We start from the raw sequence: 19,564 nt of genomic DNA, 5'->3' as shown, positions 1-19,564 counted from the left end.
ACTATTTGAAGGCTTGCTGCATTTGATTTTGCCTGCAGTTTCCCTGCCTCATAAAGTAAATTAGAAACCTTCTCATGTCTAACAAATTTATGGAAAGCCAGCTTACAGAAAGTCGCTATCTGCATGACACCACTGTCATAATCTGGTTTATTTGGCAGTGCTGGTCTGGACAAGCCCTGGATGAACTTGCCCTTGTTATGTAAAGCAGCCTCTTTCTTCTAAGGGTTAAAGTTGAAAGACAGGTCAGTGTGGTCCAGACAATCTCTGTGTTATCACGTGTCATTAATTATGCCTCAACCTTTATCTCCTGAGCGATACGTTCATTAGGCCGAACCATGCATTGCTTAATGAGACATTTTGACTTTATTACTCTTTCCCAACTGTTCAGGGAAATTTATATTTGTAAGTTTAAAACACAGCCAAATTGACAGTGATAGACAGTTTGGCATTAGGCACTTTTTTCCAAGATTTAGTCCAACAGTGTCTTATTGAATACAGCTGCAGAACTCAGATCTTACAGATGGTCACCACAATTCTCAGAGACTAGAAAGCCAAGACATTGGTGCCAGCTTATGTAATGACCCTTAAAGTACTGACATGTACAAGAAAATCCACGTGTCTTTACTGTGCCTTTTCCCCTAAGCAGGCGTGGTTGAAAGGGGGACTTTAACTGTGTGATGTTCTCTGAGAGGTTGGCGTTACCCCGGATGGATCTGAGGGTCTCCACTCTGGTCCTGTGCCCAGGAAGGAACAAAGCCAGACTGTTAATGGCAGCTTCCCCATGGTGGTGGGAAAGAAGGACAGCAGACAATTGTTGCTAGATTAGTTTCTCTCCAGGACGCTTTGACCTTCTCAGGGCAAATAATGGTAAATTTTTTTTTTTTTTTTTTGCAGCTGAAGACATAAACACTGTTTTCATTTTCTGTGGGCTGTTCTGCAGGGAAAGAAAAATCCCAATCCCAACAAAAATCAAGCTGCAGTCAGTAAACCAGTTTTTTATTCTCCTCCTCTTTGCATCCATGGCTCCTTAGGGCCCATATTTTCATGGAAGACCCATACACAGCCAGAAATCATTTGTGAAAACAAGAGGGGCAGTTGTTACCAGGTTTCTCATTTTCCTCCACTGCAGTCAGGAATCCATCTTCCAGTCCTAGTGGTCCCACTCCTTACCCAGCCACTGTCACCTTAATATGCAGCTGATCACTGAGTTTGATGTCACAAAGGGACAGTTCAAGAGTGACACAGAAAATAAAAATTGGAAAGGCATAAACTTACATTAGGATAAGCAGATCCTATTTTTATACAAAAATAAGGGTTGCTGAACTTCCTCCTGACAAAATATAATGATCTAATTTTGTCTGATACTTCTTTGAGGCATCAGCACCTCCCTGAGAAGAAGGAGGAAACTGCACAGTATTTTGGATGCAGATGATCCAGCAGGCAGTCTCCTACAAACCCCCATGCAACACTTTCTCTAGATCTTCACTAAGCAAATTAGTATGAGTGTAGATTTTATATCAATATGATAAAATAATATTCCTTTGTTTGCCCAGAGATCTTATTAAAAAATATGAGAACTGAATTTCCTGATGTGCTTTGCATTAATTAGTTGTATGTGGTTTAAATATGATTGTGAAATAATATTTGGGTTATTATTAAAATTCAATATTATATTTTAATGACATTTTTATTCTATCATTAAAAAATGATAGAATTAAAAATGGAATGGTCTCACCGTAATCTAATTTGGTCTGTTAACTGGAAAATATAGAATTATATAACTATATATTTTTTTGAGAATAATGTTTTGATAGCAGGAAACAGGATGGAGAGCTAGATTTTGTTCAAAACTCAGCTGAATAAAATCAAACCATCCAATTTAAATCAGCTGCAAATCTGGCCTCTGACTATGTTGTTTTCCATTTGGACAGAGGGATGTGCAATGCATCAACTGGTCATATTAAAAAATGATCCAAGGTTATTCAGCCAAAGAAATCATTAAGCTGTTTGATTTTTCACTGTGGGTGATCATACAGTTTTTATTCCCAGGAAGAAAATAAAATTGGTCTAAATTCTATATCCATTTTGTCTGCCCTATTTAAAAGAGGTTAGCAGCAGTTCAAAGTCACCCTTGAACTAAAAGTTGCTACCATGGTGCAAGGCTGAAGGCTTTGAGGAAATGACCAGAGCCTGGAGAGGTGGAGAAATTTTGGAAGGTGAGGGAGGAAGAGGATGTGACCATTGGGACAAGGAGAGCCAGGCAAGGGCAGAGGAATGTGAAAGCGCTAGAAGAAATGAAAGAAGAAATTTGGATGCAGGAACAACACAGCTTGTAGGTAACTAAAAATTTGACCTTAAAAGAATGTGCATTTAAGAAGCTTGCCAGAAGAATGTGCACTCAAGAAGTTTGCCAGAAGAATGTGCACTTATGAATCTTCCTTTCTGTCCTCATTGCCCTTCTACTCATCACCACTGAGCTCTCTGCCCCTGCACAGGTGAAACACCCACTTACCCTGCACCCCTCACAGGGAGGCCTCCACCTGCTCCTTCCTGGGGCCATCCCAAGGGCCCAGATCCCAGCCAGCTGACCTGCTTCTTGCCAATCACACCAATATTTGGGTCACCAAGGTGTCACAGCAAACAACCTAAATGCTCTTACACAGACTGCTCCTGGTGAATGCCCTACAGCACCAAGCACTTCTGCATGCATCTCCACACCAGTGCTGGCAGACACAGATGAGCCACAAGCACCCAGCACCCCTGGGCAGCTCCCTGTGCCCCTGGCTTCACTCCAAACAGCCCCTCCAAAGGGCACCTTTGTGCTCCAGCCCCAGGGGCCATTTGGAGTGGTGGCACCTTCACACCCTGAGCCCTCACACCCTGCTTCCCACCAGGCTGATACAACTTTCATCAAATAGAAGCTCCTGGGCCTCAGCCTCTTGTGTTTTCCTCTTTGCTGCACTCCCTGGGGACTGTGCAGAGTATTTTAATAGTTCTGACACCGTGGCTCAGTGCTGACCAAAATATTCACGTTGTTTTGTTGGCTTTTTTTTAGTATTTTGGTAAGTAATTATTTGAGCATCTTTTTCTTACCAACCTGCCAGATTGAAGGAAAAAATACTTAGAATTTACCCCATGCTACACAGAAAACTGTGAAGTTGTTCACTAAACTGCTGCCATCTGCCAGACACTCATTTAAATACACTGCATATAGCAAAAATGGATTTGATTAAACAAGGTCTTGAAAGTATATTCTTACTGTCTGAGATTAAGCCAAATACCTCTTTTCTTTCCCCCCCCTCCCCAGCCTAAGCTTATCTGTACTTATTCCAAGGAACTGTACTGACATGGTCTCCTTAGAGATTTTTTTATAATCTTTGGCACAAGCAAAAGCCTTAATAATTTCCTTGACGTTTGCTGTTTATTTAGGGCCAATGTAAGCCATCTATTATATATCCCAATCCTTAAATGACCCCTAAATGGCAATTTAATCACATTTTTCTCAGAATCAATACTGTTGTTGGAAAAAAATCCATCTAGGACTGCTAAGGACTAATGTTGTAGTCTAATGACTATGACTACTCTAATAAATTCAATCCATTTTACTGTGTTTTTGTGTCTTGTCCTTCACAGGGGTCCCAGAAATTGCAGGTTGGAGTCTAGACAGGTTTATACTTTTTGCATAAACTTGAGACAGGTAGTTTCTCACTCCTCAAGTCAGTACATTTTTGCCATACACAGGGAAGATCTTCAGCTATCAGATATCTCACATCCCTGTGTGATATCTTGAAATATCCACAGCTGGGGCTAAAAAGCAATTTTTTTACGAGTTTCTTTGCCAGATGCCCAAACCTCACTTAGAGCCCCCATTCCTTCTGTTCCAGTGCTCCAACCCCCTCTGGATTTGATGACTTTCTGATTCTTCTTGTCCTCTTAATTTCATTGGTCCCAGCATCACTGACATCACTTGGGGTTGCAAACCTCTGTTCAGTTTAAAATCAAGAAAATTTCCATTTTCTATTGGAACAACAATTGCACCATGCTCTGGAGCTCGTGTCCATGGACCCCTGCAGATCCCCTGGTCCCTCCAGAGGTGTGGAGCTGTGTGCAGCTGGCTGGGCACCACAGGGAAGCCTTGGAGCATGGGCTGAACAGAGAGTGAGCCCACAGCTGGGACAGGGCAGCAGGCAATGAGCAAAGGCAGGACGCTGAGCCATGGCAAGGCCTCTCTGCGGACATCAAAAGCTTTTTCTGCGAGGGAACTCTCTAAAATCTCTTGCAATTTGAAGTTTCTTAACTGAGAGCAGGGAAATGGCACACATGCTCTCTTTCAAGGTCAAAGAGGGAAAGTAAAGGCTGTGTTCAGGTCCTTTTATTTTTATCTCTTTCTTTTGAATTTCCTCTGTTTCATATATGACCTTGTTCCAGATATTATACAAAAAAAATCTCAGTTTTTGTTTTTGCCTGTTTGCTTTGAACAAGGGTGCAGACAGATCTCAAAATCTTGGCTGACTTGGGATCCTGTCACCCTTCCTAAACTAAAAGTGCTCTTGTCACGTGCCTGCCAATGCACTGGTCTCTCTTCTGGCACTTCCAAACCACCATGTGCTTCCTCCAGAGGGTGACCGCTGTTCTGGTTTGTGTATGCTGTGACAAACATGACATGTGATATGTTCTGTGTCGTGGCCTCAAATTTCTGCAACTGGACTGTTTTGGATTCTCTATCATCTCCTGGATGTGAGAAGATAATCTGCTTTCTACACATTCATTCTGAGCTGCACCGACTGGCCAAACTCTAATTATTTTATCAGGGTTTTGTTCTGGTCCTGCAGTAGTATCCAACAAAACTTTGTCTTAGATCCCAGTTCCTGTCTTTTGTTAGAATTTCAGCACCCTCTTTCCACATGGCCTTTAGAGACCTCTGCATTTTACAACTTTCTTCTTCTCCTTTCTTTCCCCTGATCTACATCACTTATTTCTTGAACAACACACAGAAAAGTGTTCCTAAAAAAGAAAAATGGGCTTTGTTTATTTGTTTAGTAAGGAATTTTCTAAAAGAAGATCATTGCTTTCATAAGAAATTAGCTTGATGATTTTCTTGAACAAAATTTTTAAGAGGCAAGAAAAAAACAGAAAGTAAATTATTTAAATTGAACCATGAGATGAAAAAAAGCGAAACCATGACCCAGAAACTGCAGATTTTTTGCATATCTGTCTAAAACTTCTCCAAGTATTCAATCTCTAAATGGATATCTAGATGAAGATGAAAGATTGTATAGGATGGCTGTTATTATCTGTGGCAATCTCTGCAATGCTGTGGAATTTTTCTACAACTGACTGTCTATGGGAACTTTCTGTGGTTTTATTAAAAGAATAATAAGGTTCAACAGAAATGTTATAAGAATCTAAAAAATTTAATTTAGATAATCCTAGAGGATTTAATTCTTGCATATTTTTACTGACATATTTGAATACACAATTATGCAGAGTTCCTGTTTTAGTTACAAGACACCTCATAAAATAGATACAGCATAAGAAGTACAGACTAGTTTTCTAGAAGCATGGAAATATAAATGTTCCTATGCTCTTATGACTATATTTATTATCTCACTTGTGATTTTATATACTTACTGCACTTATTTACAGTGCTTAAGTTGAAAGCAGATGTAACTGTAAGACTGCAATAATTATATTTGCTTACCTTATTTTACATTATCTAGTTTTTGGTACTCTCTGGATGTTACTCATCGCTGCACGTGTTTTCTGCTGGGGTTTCTCCCAGTGTGTGCTCTGTGGCTCTCAGAGTCACTCACATGCAATATTGCAGTGACAGCAACCTGAAAGTGGATTAGTGGGACAGTTCAGGTGTAGTATTCTGATTCAAGCTAGGTGGGAAACAAGAGGGATGGAAAATAATGAAAGAACTTGAGCAAAATTATTATGTAATGGCTCTGTCAGGTACTGGTAGAATGATAGATTTGAGTGATATATTGATATAAAACAGCAGGACAGGTTCATTAAGACAATAGTTTACACTGTGAGAGTCACAACATATAGGGAAGAGAGAATTCCTTGAAGTCTCTGATTACTTGAGAAAAGAAATTAGAAATTATTATGGGGGAGTTCTCCCCCACAGATCTCCAAATCAAGAAAACCCTGGTGAAGTATCTCTAAGCATAGCTATTTTATCATTACACTTTTTATTTTTTAACTCCATGAGCTGTTGTCATTATTATTTTTTTTAAATTTCTTGTTTAATAAGAAAGTGGTCTTTATCTTGTTTACAGTTCTAGTGAGAGGTATAGATGAATGGCAGTGCTGGTTTTTCAATTACACTTCAGTAATTTGATTTGTGGCATCTCTGCCTCACAACAGTAAGGAAATCCACCATGTACCAAAATAGATGAAAAAAGACCCTTTCAGCAGTGTGATTAAAAGCAAATAAGTAATTAATACCTCATTTGGTACCATCAGGAGAACCCAACACTTTGCACCATGACACCCAGCAAGGCTGGGTTTTAGAAGACTCCGTATTGCAGATGCCTTGTTTTCTGAAGCTTTACCTCAAAAATCAAAGTTTCCAGCTGTATTCTTTACACAGGAACTCTTTGTTTTGATTTTTGTTTTCCTGTAGGGAAAGCATGATCAGATACAGGAGACTTGAGACCACTTCCAGCAGGAGCCCACAAATCCTGCCTCTTGAGAGCGACCCTCAAAGCTTTTGTACAAATCAAAGGATTCTATTCAGGCTTCAATTCCCTCTGTCCAGGAGTGGAAGAAGATGGCCCAAACACCTCATTTAGGCATTTCCTGAGGGGCTGGCACAGGCTGTGTGCCTGCAGTCAGTGGGGGAGAAGAGGATGGGGTGAAATCCCCAGCCCAGAGCACCCAGGAAAAGGCTGATTGTAGCAGGAGGATGCACAAGGCAGTGCTTGAGGCAGTCAGACGAAATCCAGGGGTCAGACAAGGACTGAAAGGGTTCAAATGGCTCAAAGTACCCACAAATACTCAGGTTCTTCCCACAGACCTCTGGGTTTCACCTCTGTCTCTTTGCTGACCCACCTGAACTTAGTTGCACAATCTGGTAATTTTCCACTGAATTTCTGAGGAATTTGGATACTGAATTCCCACTGAGTTCTGAGAAAGCCACTGGAAAAACATAGGAAATAATCAATCTACACAGTAAGGATATCTGAGTGGGGTCATACCTCAAAGGGGTATCTTTTAATGCAGTATTGATGATGCTAAGTTTTCAGAAGTCTCAGATTTGTAACACTAGGACTCTTCCAGACAGAAAATTTTCAGAGTGAACCACATAGTGGCACTTTTAAAGAACAAAAGCAGGAAGTTGCACTTTCTCTTAACAGATGGAAACAGCAGATGTGCCCAGATAATTTAATAATCTGTGACAATATTAGTTTTAGATCCAAAGCAGTCTGAGAAAAAACACATTGGATTTTCCCCAAGGACATCAATAAAATAAAAATCAACTAACACCCAAATAGAAGAGGCTAATGAGCACATCAGTACATTTTTTCATGTGGTAGCTTGGTGCAGTGTCACCTTGACACAGAGTGCTGCTGCAGCCAAGGAAACCACGCAACAAGGGACATCTGCATGTGATAGAAATCAAATGGACTGCCCCGTGGTTAGCATTTCACCAGGCAATCCTTTGGAAAGGAGCCACTGCAGGCTCCTGCTGGGACTGGGGGTCTGTAATGTAATTGTTTGAGCCTGCAGCTCTGGGATGTCCTTTACTGCAGAGATGTACAACAGTGGGATTGAATGGGCAATCCATCCAGAGAAACAGAAACAACTGGACTGAAGATCCTTGGTCAGTTTAGGATTTTAGCAAGCAGAACTGATAGCTGCTCCTTCTGTCCCTTTCCCTGCTGAAGTTCACAACTGTGCAGCCTTTTTTTACTGAGCCTGCAAGAGAGTTTCAGTGTCAAAAGAAGCTGCATTCTAAAATAAGCTGCACTCTACAATGCACACATTACAGAGATTACACATTGCAGGGATTTGAAAGTAGTAGGACAAAGTGGCCTACAGATATTTCACTGTCTTGAAAGAACCAGAATTACATATTGGACTCCTCTGATAGGAGTATTTCTGACTAATTCCTGTTCAGTCTGCAATAAAATAATGACAAGAAGCACAAGTATTTTAAAACAGCATAAAATAATTAGATATCTTACTATGATACCTATTTCTTTCATTTTTTTTTTCTAACTCCAAAGGCTGTTGTCTTTAAAAGGGTTTAAATTTCCTCATTTAACAGCAAGTGGTTTGAATTATTTTGTTTATAGCTCCAGTGAGATCTATAGATTAGAAGCAATGCTGTTTTTCTTAGAGCTCTTCCTAGCTGTCTTCTCCAACTCTCATCTATCTTCCTTTCTGTCCTCCCTTCCTGTAAAGGAAACATTCCTGCCCGGCTCTTCTCCCTTCTGACTGCTTCACTCCTGCTTCTGTCTGCTTCACTGCACTGCTGCTGAGCTCTCCAGTAACACAAAGGCACCCAGGTTTTCTGTCTTTGCCATGACCAGGTCCTGCAGGGCCCCCCAGCCTGTCTCAGCCTGGCAGTGCCACAGGGAGTGGATGAGACAAGGTATTTCTTGGAGGGCAGAGTCTGTGGCACCTGTGTGGTTTGGGAGGGTTTCTGTGGCTCTGCTTTCACATGGAGGTATCTCAGCCCTCTTCAGCCTCCTGCTGTGTGCTTAGATAGGATGGGACATCCCAAAAACATAAATCACTGCTGTGGTGGCATGGCCATAGAGTGAATGATGACCAGCTCAGTATGAGCTTCTCTCTCTGCTAAAAGAGTGCAGAAATGGGACAGGCCTGATTTGACTCCCCTGTGTGCCAAAAGCTTGGGCAGTGACTAAAATAATCTAGGATTTTGGTAAGTAAAATGAAGCAGATGCTTGTCAAGGTTTTCCTAGCAGAGCAGCCTGAGATTTGCAAACTGCATGTTCTGACTTCGATCAAAACCACAGAGCATGTTGGAGATTAGCTTGGATTTGAGTTTTTCCAGAAACAACGGAAACTTGGTATCACTTCAGATCACAGATGAAACAAAGAAGTAAAATCTTCATTGCAGAGTTCAGTTTGTGGTCATGTCATGTGAAAGGAGGTCAGATTACCAGTGACCACACTGAAAGCTTTATTCATAGCTGAGTTCAGATATCATGAGAAGCAAAAAAGCTCTCCAATATGTGACCAAAAAAACATTGCAGCCTAGAAGTATTAATGAAATTAACTTAGGTTAAAGTTTGCTAAGTAGATCCCTAAAGACAGCTAAAATATAAACTCAGAGCAAAGTAAGAAAAAACACCAAGGAATGCTTCCATTGCTTTTGATGGTTTGGGCTTTTTTTCTTTGAAAATGCTGGTTGCAAATGACCTACATACTTTTGTGGCTAGATTACATGTATTGTTAAAGGATAAAATTAAAATTATGTTCATATCATTAGATTGTAAGAAAGCCTTCTGAGCAATTTTTAAACTCTTTGCTCTGGGTATATTTGAAGAAAGAATAACATCTTAATTATGTTATTTTCCTATTTCCCTAAAACACCCCTTCCCCCCTTTTCTTTGCTCCATTACTCTGCCCTTTCAGTGGCGGTCCTGTGTGAATGAGAAGGAACAACATTAGTTAAGGAGGTCTAGGACTTCAACACATTACATTTAGAAGTTGGTTCTGGCAAATTTACCAGTCAGTCACACTGAGGAGAGTCCTCTTTTCTCTGTGGCACACCCTGCTCAACCACAGGCTATTTGGAACGAGACTCTCAGGATGATTTGAGTGAGAAAATTGGCAAATAACGCTTTCTAATTCTCACATTTTGTCTAATAAAACCTAAGTACTAGGATGTACTTATCTGAAAACAGATACAGGGAATAGAGAATGTATCCTGCATGTAATTAGAGCTAGCTTTGCTGAGGTCATGTAATGCACTGACTTGCCTTCCAACAAAACCTTTTCAAAATGTGGTGTTATTTTGACACAATTGCCCTTTCACTGAAACTCCCTGATGTGTAATATCTTTTTTGTTTCTATATAAGGCTGCATTAGCCAGTTCAGAATGACAGCGTATGTCACACATCTTTCACATGTCTTAACCTGTAGCAAGAACTTTGCATCCTTGATCCCTTTCTCTCACATTCCCCTTTGTTCTTCACTGAAAATGCTAGAATAAATAAAATATTTCTATTTTCTCCTACTCTGACCATATTCATAAAATAAAGTTGGCATAAACTGTGTATCAAATGTAAATAAGAAATTCATATAAGTATATATGTATATAAATCAAGTCATTAGGGTTTCTAAGCTGATAGATTGCAGCATCACTGATGTGGCAGCAAGGAAGGCCACAGCTCTTACATCTATTTCACATGGTTACTCACTCTGCTACTTTGGGCTTTTCCAAAAGTTTTTTAGTTTTATTTTTTCTTTTTTTTTTTTTTGTTTTGTTTTGTTTGTTTGTTTGAAGGTACATATATATACTTATATCTAAGCCACTCCATTTAAACACATGCATATATAAATATTTGCATGGTTAAAGGCAAGAGCTGGAGTTTACTGTGTTGATTAGCCAGTCTTCTCTTCTTAGAAAAGGAAGAGGTTCTTTTTATTTTCCAGACTGCAGGTTGATTTCACATAGGCAGAGATAATGATATAATTATGAAATGTATACTTATTTTTTCTTTCTTTCAGAAAGGGAAAACAAGAATCAACTAAATTTCCTGGAGATGGGATTGGAAACATGTTTTGCTAATTATTCCAGGGAGGAGCTGGCTGCCAAGCCTGGGGGAGCTAAGTGTCTACATTATCTGTCAAGTGTCTAAGGGTACCTATGGGACAATCACAGGGAGAACCACTAAAACACTAAAATTTATTATGTTCTGTCAATAAAGGTTAGTTTGAAACAATACCAATTAAACTAAATGCATAACAATCCATGAAAGGGTCACATCAAAACATACTGCCATTCACCACCATAAATCTGTGTCCCTCTGAGCAAGGGGTTCCTTGCAGATAAAATTTCCATGGTTTGGATGCACGGACTAAGTGGAGAAGAATGCTTTCCCTGTGCATTGCCATGGGCTCTAAACATATCAATCACTGGATATAAAAACAGGCAGCAAGGATTGGGAAGGCAGAGAGGATGGATGCCCCAGTGCCACAGAAGTCCAACATCCCTGTGCTGTGCACATATAACCTCACACAGAGTGTGGTTCATTGCCTCTCTGGTGGCTGCTGAAAATGCTGACACAAGATGGAAAGTGATTGAGCAATGGAATTGCACAGCTTTCCCTCCTGCCTTTCCCTGCTCTGTCCTCAGCTGCAAGTCTTTCCTGTGCCTCTCCCTTTTAATGACACTAACAGGTTGCTAAGTGAGAGCTCATCATTTTTGTCCCCAACCCAACCTTCTCTCCAGACAGCCTCTTAGACCTTGTTTGCCCAGCCACAGTGTCCAGACACCATCTCCAGCCACAACTTCCAAAAGGAGCTGACAAAGCTGTTGGGACCTGACCTGGCCCAGCAGCCCGTGCATGGACAGCTGGCATCCCTGGGGCACACACTGCCCTTTTCTCCACAGAGGCACCTCTGACTAAAGAGAGTTTCACCCTCAGCAGAGATCAGGAGAACCCCTGGCCACAATGGCAAACACTCAGAAGAAAAACTACTTATACCTCATGCAGCTGAAGAGGAAAGAAGATTGTGCAAAGACCTGGACCACAAAAACCTTCTAAGAACCACTTGCACTGAATCCCGAGTGTCCTGGAGTTACCAGGAATTGAGACTGCTATGATAAAGGCAGTAGTCCATATGGAAATTAACTCATCAATCAGTGCTGGAGATGAAACTGTAAGCTTTACAGTCTGCTTGGATGGGTGGTCTTACCCTGAGTTAAGACATAAATTTGGAGGAGGCACTGCTGTTGGTCATTTTTCTGGAATTCCTAGAACATGGCATATGGGCCTTCAGCAAGCCACAGGAGGATGAAAGTATTAACAGCAATATTGGTCACGGAGAATTGTGTGGGTGGCAGAGCTGGGATAGTGAAGGCAGCCAAGTCTGTGGGGCAGCAGTTCACTTTTCCATGTGCATTCAATCTGCCACAGCCACAGTCTGGTCTTGAGACAGCCCTGTGGAAAGCAGGAGTACATTTGGCTTGGCCTCAAGCAGCATCTCCTCAGCAAAGGAACTGCTGAGGACCACGATGGCAGCCACACAAAGAAAGTCCTCCCAGTCAGACTTTAATGGGAAGCTGGGACTGATTCATCAGGAGTATCTATTCTGCCTTTCATGAGGTTTAAATGATCATGCTTCAAACAAGTCCTACAGCAGTGCTGCTTGGAAGTCTGGTTTCCCTCTCAGCAGACACTCTACAGGAACCAATTTAAGCTTGAGGGAAAAAAAACCCAAAAAACCCACAACCCAACTAAGGCCTATCAAGTGAGATTCAGGACAGGATTTCTTTTCCGGAGCAGAACAGCAAGTCCTGTGTAAACTGCTCAGGAGCCCAAATTAATGAATGGCTGTGGCTGTGTAAACATGATTCTGGTGTGGGCAGAGGCTGCTGGGGGAGGAGGAGGAGAGCTGAAAGAGAGGAGAGGAATCCAGAGCTGAAACACCAAAGGCCTGGTTAAGTTCAGAGTGGGGAACAGACACCCCACTGGTTTATGCAAGACACTGTAGCACATAAAGGTTTCAGAGTCCTCAAAACAAGGCTGGCATTTCTGGGCTTCCTCCTCCTCTTTCCCAGAGCTGGACACCCATGTGCTGAGCATCTGAACAGACAAACCCAGAGCTCATAGCCCCAGCTGCCCTCGAGGTGTACACTGGGCTTCCAAAGCCCAGAGCGAACTCCCTTGGCACTGGGGCCTGCTGGAATTTGGCACCACAGCAGAGGGCCCTGAATGCCCTAGTCCTGTACTTCTGACAGTTCAAAGGAACAACAATCACTGCAGGGGAACAATATAAAAAGATACAATTTATACATGAACTCTTATTTATGTCTAAATCTCAATATGAAATAAAGGAATGGCCTGACATCCAGTGACACCAAGAGACTGAAAAAGATATGGAAGCATTTTTCTATCTCTCTATACCTACAGTGGTAACAAAACCTGGGGGACATCCAATAGCAGTGTAACTGAAAGGTAAACAGTTTCCCCTAACAAAACAGCTTTGAAAAGGCAAGCCCAGAGCAGCACACAAGAATTCTTGTAAGAACTTATTTTTATAAAATAAAGGTATGGCCCTGTTTACCTGCTTTCTAAATTTGGCAAGGTTTTTCTACCATATACTTCTTATGCACTGATGGGACAAAAACTGTAACACCAGAATAAAACCAATGATCATTAGCTGGTTGGATAAAAAAAAAAAGACAGACTACAAGGTTGTACAAACATTACCCTTAAAAAAGAGTTTGAGGCATTACTACATCTTGAATTTTCCCTGCCTTTGGTCAGGTCTCAGGATGAACAGAACTTGCTTCCCTGGCTGCCCACAGGAACAAACTCCCCACAAACTCCAGCTGTGTTCTCCTGGAAGTGTCCTCAAGTGCTGCTTTCCAGGAGTGTAACCTTAGCTCAGCTCCAGTCAGAGCTCAAGTCGTGTGATGCTGTTGCATAAGGTGTGGGGAGGAAAAAGCACAGCTCTCAGGAAACAGGGAGCTGTAGATCACAAACGAATCCAGCATTCCTGGAAAACAGCAGGCTCCTTGGGGCCAGCCACAGGAGTTTTTTTCCAAATTTTCTTGTAGGCTTATTTGCCCTTTGAAACACCAACATGCAGTGTGTGATTCCCAGGAAGAAGGCTGGATGTTAGGTTTTAAAGAAAACCAAAAAACAGCCTTGCCACCATTTCTAAGCAGAAATGTCAGAATGTTGAGATATGTACCCACCACATATTTCACAGCTGTCCAGATAGTTCTCTAGGAAGACTGAAATTGTGGAAAAATAAAAATTAATTCACAAAACCTAAGCAATTATAAGAAAAATAAGTAGTATTCAAACAAATAGAAGCTAGAATACTCTCTCTAGGGGCTTGCAAATAAGGGCTTGCATTTATAAAACACAGGGATGATACATTTTTAATATGTTTCATTAAACTCTCTCCTGCTTGTTGTTTTGCTGCTTATTAATTAAATTTGGGGAGTCAGAATGTGTCCCTATTTAATCTGAATTTTGCCAGAATGTACTTGAGGGTACTTCTTCCCATGGGTTTCCCCTCAGGCTTAGAAAAAACAAGTTTTAAATGTTCCCTGTTTTGTAACAGCTGAGAGAGGGGCCAGTGTCTGGACTGCATTCAGTGTCTGTCTGCACCTATTTGCCTTGTGCTTGAACTCCTGATGGAGACTGACTTGACATTCCCAAAAACTCTGTCAGCTCTCCCAATCTGTATTCCTGCTCAGCAGCTGCAGGGCCTGGAGCACCTCCCCATTCAGCCCCTCCTGACTGCAGAGCTACCTCTGAAGCATCAGCCTGTGGAAGGAAAGCTTTCAGCACCCCTGTTTTGCATGTGTGCAGCATTCCCATTCCAGCGTGGACAGATCAATGAGCAAATATCATTTGAAATATTGTAAACAGCTTGTCCACACATTTTTCTGAAAAATGAAAGCCATCTGCAACACATTAGTTTTAGATACTGCTCAGTAGCATTTAGCTATACATTCACAGATGCTCTAAATGCCTTTTCAGAGCAGTTAAACATCATGTGAGTGTTTTCTGTGGGCTGTGGGTTGTGCAAACTCAGGATTTTCCTGCTTATAACCTAACACTAAATTTCTCATTTTATATCAGCTTTGTCACTGCTTCCCTGTACCTTTTCCCACCATAACAGTTTGCTTATGAGCACACACCAAGATTCAGGATGACCCCTGCACCAGAATAAAATATTGCTTAGAATATTGTGTGGGATTGTTTTCTCTTTGGCATTCAAACTTCTAGCCAGGGAGGTCTGTGAGAGACTGAATCAGTGGTCCTGAGAAAACAAATTGCTGTTTTCCTAAGTTTCAAGTAAATTCATTATGGCTCTATGACTCATGTGGTTTTAATGACTTTACTGGTTTATTTATTAGACTGCCAAGAGGCAATTTATCTTGTTTACTTAACTGTCTAGTCACATGTTTCAGACTTTAATAAGATTTCATTATTTTAAAATACCTACTTTGAAAAGGGCTATTGAATAGTGGAATCTTCTATGAGATTATACTACTCCAAATTTCATCCATCAAACCTTTGCCATGTTACCACAACACGCAGCTGTGATGACACAGATCACAGCCTTGTTCAGTCCTTTCACATCAGATATTACACAATCTACAGGTTCTAGCAAAATACATACAGTGAGTGCTAAAAATCCTTAACACCCTCGGGGACAGATTTTAGTGCAGACTCACCAAAACCTTCGAGATGTGAAAACAGACAAACAACTTGTAAAGTCAAAATTAACACTTTTCATCAGGAGACAATCTGACTCAAAATCTGGAAACAGCATCAAGGATTTAAATGGTTTTGTTAATTTTTTTTTTTTTTTGCTTCCCAGCAGCAGTACAGCAGATCATCAGCTAAGCTACACAAATACAGCCCGACTCATGAGTGCAGCACAGCTGAGCCCAGTCACACAAGAAATCCCTCAGATCATTTCCATGCTCCTGTACCATTTCTCACTCACTTACCTTGAAAACTCTTACCTTTATTGCCAAGTGTAGTTTCTTCTTTTGCATGTTGCTTATTTAGTGATCATGTCACTATTTTACAGGGTGGAAGTGTTTAAAAAACAGATTTATTCTGGGTTTTTCATCGTATATAGGGTTACAAAAACAGGGGAACCTCATTTCTTCATTGTTTGCACTGTAGGTGACTTTAATCTGCCATTGTGGGGGCTCTCTTCCACCACAAAAACCATAGCAAACTATGCATAGGGGTAATAATGTTATAACATTCTCTAAATATTAATAAAGAGTAAAAAAACCTCAGATTTCTAATCTATCCAGGCCCTTCAAATAAGTTTTGTTGCTTTTTCCCCTCAATTAACTGTATTATCTTTAGAGCCTTATCCTATTGCAGTGCACAGAAGGATTTTCTGTCTTTTCAGTGTCAAGGACTGCTTTATTTGAAAACAATGAAGTTTCCTTAAAAATCCCCAAATTAGAAGAACACCAAAATATTTAAAATGCACAATATTTTTCCAAAGCCAACCAGTTCAGATCCCTGGAGAGCTCATTCAGTTATTTTCAGTAAAACGTGCTCAGACTATTCCAACTCTAATATGGTGCAGAAGCTTCAAAAAGCATCTTGTTTTTACTGAATAAAATGCTTACAGGATACAGTCAAAAAAGAAATAAAACTTGCCACAATTTAAATGTCACACATGGTAAAACCAGAGGTAGCTTTTAGAAGTACTTATGCTGAACAGAATTTCTGAGTTTCTTTTTGGTCAGAGCAGCTTGTGTGTAGCATGAAGCTGCAAAGGAAACTGAGCCAATGAAAATTTGAAAGGGTCTAGTCTAAGACTCCTCTTTTGGGAAAGTTCTTTTAAGGAGATTAATTTATATAAAGGTTTTATTAACAGGTATTCAGAAAATATGGATGACTGCCATGCCTTCCAATCAGTATTAGAATAAAGGCAATTAGCTAAAGAACTTTTGTGATGGTTTACTACAGCTTTCTTCTGGAAGCCTCTGTCAGATATGCAACTTAGCCAGGTTTTAATATGGTACAAACTAATAGAAATTAGGATAAATGCATGGAAACTGGAGCTTGCAGCAAGTAGCATCGTGGACAAGGCTCACTGTGGTTACCTACTCTGTGTGAGGCGACATTCCTGGCACACTCCAACAGCTCCAAGAGCAGTTCTTGGGAGCTGCAGACATGGCAAGTCTGCTTCTTGGCAGCCCTCGTGCAACCCAGAGATAGCATAAAAAAGTGATGGGGCAGAACAACAGGAGTTCTCACATCAGTTAAGTTTCACAAAAAAATACAGCATGACTGAGCTGCTTAGTGCTGGCACAAGATGATATTTTTTCCCTTTTTGATTTTCTTCTATACTTCCTTCCTAATCTGTTTCTGTTCCTTCTTAATCTTTATTGCAAGGCATAAGCTCTGCTGAAGTAAACAATGGAAAATGTAAGGGAAAAAAAAAAAGCAACAAAAAAAAACCAAACCAAGAAAAAGTCCAAAGGCTGAAATCTGCTGAGTTTCATTATTGTCATTCATATGAGACTTAAAATAAGCTCAGTCCATTCCAGAGTCCACTTTAGGAGACTTTACCTGCAGGGTTTGTTATCACCAACTATATAGAAATTAGATTCTTGGGAGATTTCTTAAACAAAATAGTTAAATTACATATTCATATGTTTGGAAAGCTTTACTGCATCACACACACGAACTACATATTCGCTCCATGAATCCCACTGTGTCTTGTACTTCCAGAAAGTGTTTTGGTCTGATGAATAAATAAATGTGCAGTTTCTTTTATCTATGCAGCACCACTGGATGTATGCTGAAGCATCCCAGGAAGGCAGCAGGTATTACAAATGTCAGGCTTTCCCTCAAAGCACTGCCTTACCCTTCTGAAATAACTGAACAAACCCAGAGTTGAAATCCTGGTCTCTGTTTCATTTATGACAACTGCTCACCAGCTTTCCACCAGCTCACAGTGCAACTCGTGCCTCAGTGTCTCATTAAGAATCTCTCTAAAAAGAAAGGGGGGAAAGCAGGCTAATGAAGTACCAAGGCTCCCTTGCTGCCTTTTAGCTGAAGCTCACCAGACACCCACCAGCAGACATCTTCAGCTGCATTTTAAAACATATGGCCAGTTATTCTGACGGTTTTTTACGTGTGACTTCTGCACCCTTTAATATTAAAAAGCAACAACAAAACCCCAATGTGTGGAAATAAGGAAACTGAGAGCTTGCCTGCTGTTCTCAGCACAGCTCCTCTCTTTAGAGGGTGTCCAAAGGGTGACAATCTCTAGTGACAGATGAGATACAGAGCAGACAGGGGCTCTGTGTGTTTAAGCAGAGGTATCTCAGGCAGTGACTGTCTCCTCCTTGGCAGAAGAGACTCTTTTTGTGAAGCAGAGCTGCTCAGTGAGAATAAAACCATGCTTAGTTCCACAAATTGAAAATTAATCATCATAATGAAGTCTCAGAGCCAGCCCCATTCCTTGGCACATTCCATCACCTCTGGGATTACACAACCATGCTTCTACAAGTGTGAGAATTTCTCCTTCTTTTCTTCCTTTCCATCTCCGAAGCCAGAATGGAATATAATTCCTTTCACCACATGAACGATTTGGTCTTTACCAATTGCAGCAACTTGATCAATTTTATGTTTAGCACAAATCCCATCTGTCACATGGAAGGGCAAGAGCCACCTGCAGACCCTTTGGGAGTAAAGATGAGTCAGGCCAAGAACATCCTGCACTGATGCTCAGTGACTTATCAAAGGTTAAAAAAAAAGAAAACAGCAACTCATCATATTTCAGCTGTTTGACTTCAGAATTCTAACCTAAGCAGCTCATTTACTCAGGTATACCAGGATAAGGTAGCAAGAAAAAATTAGTTCATATCATAGGAAAACAAGGAAAGTAAAGCAGGAATCCTGCTTCTAGGTGTTAATATAGCTTGGTATGACAGGCTAGAACAGTTGCTGGGCATTTGAGTGAAACTAAAATCTACAATTAGATGTCCAGAAGTGATACAGCCACAGTTAGCATGGTCAGCAGAGTGATCACAGTTTATAGAAGAAAAAAATAGAAATGGAAAGAAAAGGCACCCACAAGAAAGAAAAAAAGTGTTGACAAAACAGACAGCACAAAGCTGCACTGGTATTTTGTTTTTGTTGCAATTTACAAGTAAAAAAAATCTTGTTCTTGACTCATTAGCACCAAATCTGTAACCTAGTAGATGCTGTTTCTCTCTCTGTAACAAGACAACTTCCACAACCAACAGTGTGCTGTGAGCAGCAGCAGCATCCCCTCCCTCTGACCAGAGCAGGAGCGATGGCCCAGGCTCCTCTGAGTGCTCCCAGCCAGGTATTTGAGAGCAGCAGTGAAATGGGGCACAAGGTGCTGCTGCCCTGCCTGAGAGAGAGCACTGGCAGCAGTAGGGAGGGACAGCTCCTGCCCACAGCTCACAGGACACAGTGACATGTGCTCCTTACCTGCCAGCACCCAATCCCATGGATGTTCAAACCCCATTCCCGCAAATGCAAGTGCTTAGATGGGTTTTTTGAGCATTAGCTTGAAGGGAAGTTTTACAAGAGAACAGATTACCAGATGGTTTCAGACCACTTCTCTCAGAAACACTGATATGGTCTGCAGCAGCCTGTGCCATTAACACACCTGGGTCACAGAGATTGTTTTCTAAGGCTTAGGAAAACTTCAATTATTATCCTTCCCTCCTTAAATAGTCAGCAAGCAGCCAAGTATATTTAACAGAGAAGTATGGGGGGAAAAAAGGCAAAAAGAAAAGTCAAATCCAGGAAGCACTGCAGAGTTACTCCCTAATTGTCAGCATTATACAGCTACATTTAGAACAAGATTT

The 19,564-nt window shown here is 41.0% G+C and overlaps 1 long non-coding RNA gene across 1 annotated transcript; it reads right to left on the bottom strand.

Moving 5' to 3' along the window:
* Window positions 1–1,464: 1,464 nt before the first annotated feature.
* On the bottom strand, window positions 1,465–12,439 carry LOC135308613 (uncharacterized). Its single transcript, XR_010369007.1, has 3 exons — window positions 11,908–12,439; window positions 5,702–5,837; window positions 1,465–5,004 (listed from the first exon to the last, which is right to left on the bottom strand). It is a non-coding gene; the product is annotated as an uncharacterized LOC135308613 (long non-coding RNA).
* Window positions 12,440–19,564: the final 7,125 nt, after the last annotated feature.

The sequence above is a fragment of the Passer domesticus genome, chromosome 10 (genome assembly GCF_036417665.1).
Source record: "Passer domesticus isolate bPasDom1 chromosome 10, bPasDom1.hap1, whole genome shotgun sequence".
NCBI lineage: Eukaryota > Metazoa > Chordata > Aves > Passeriformes > Passeridae > Passer > Passer domesticus.
This window is presented reverse-complemented; position numbering and strand designations above follow the sequence as displayed.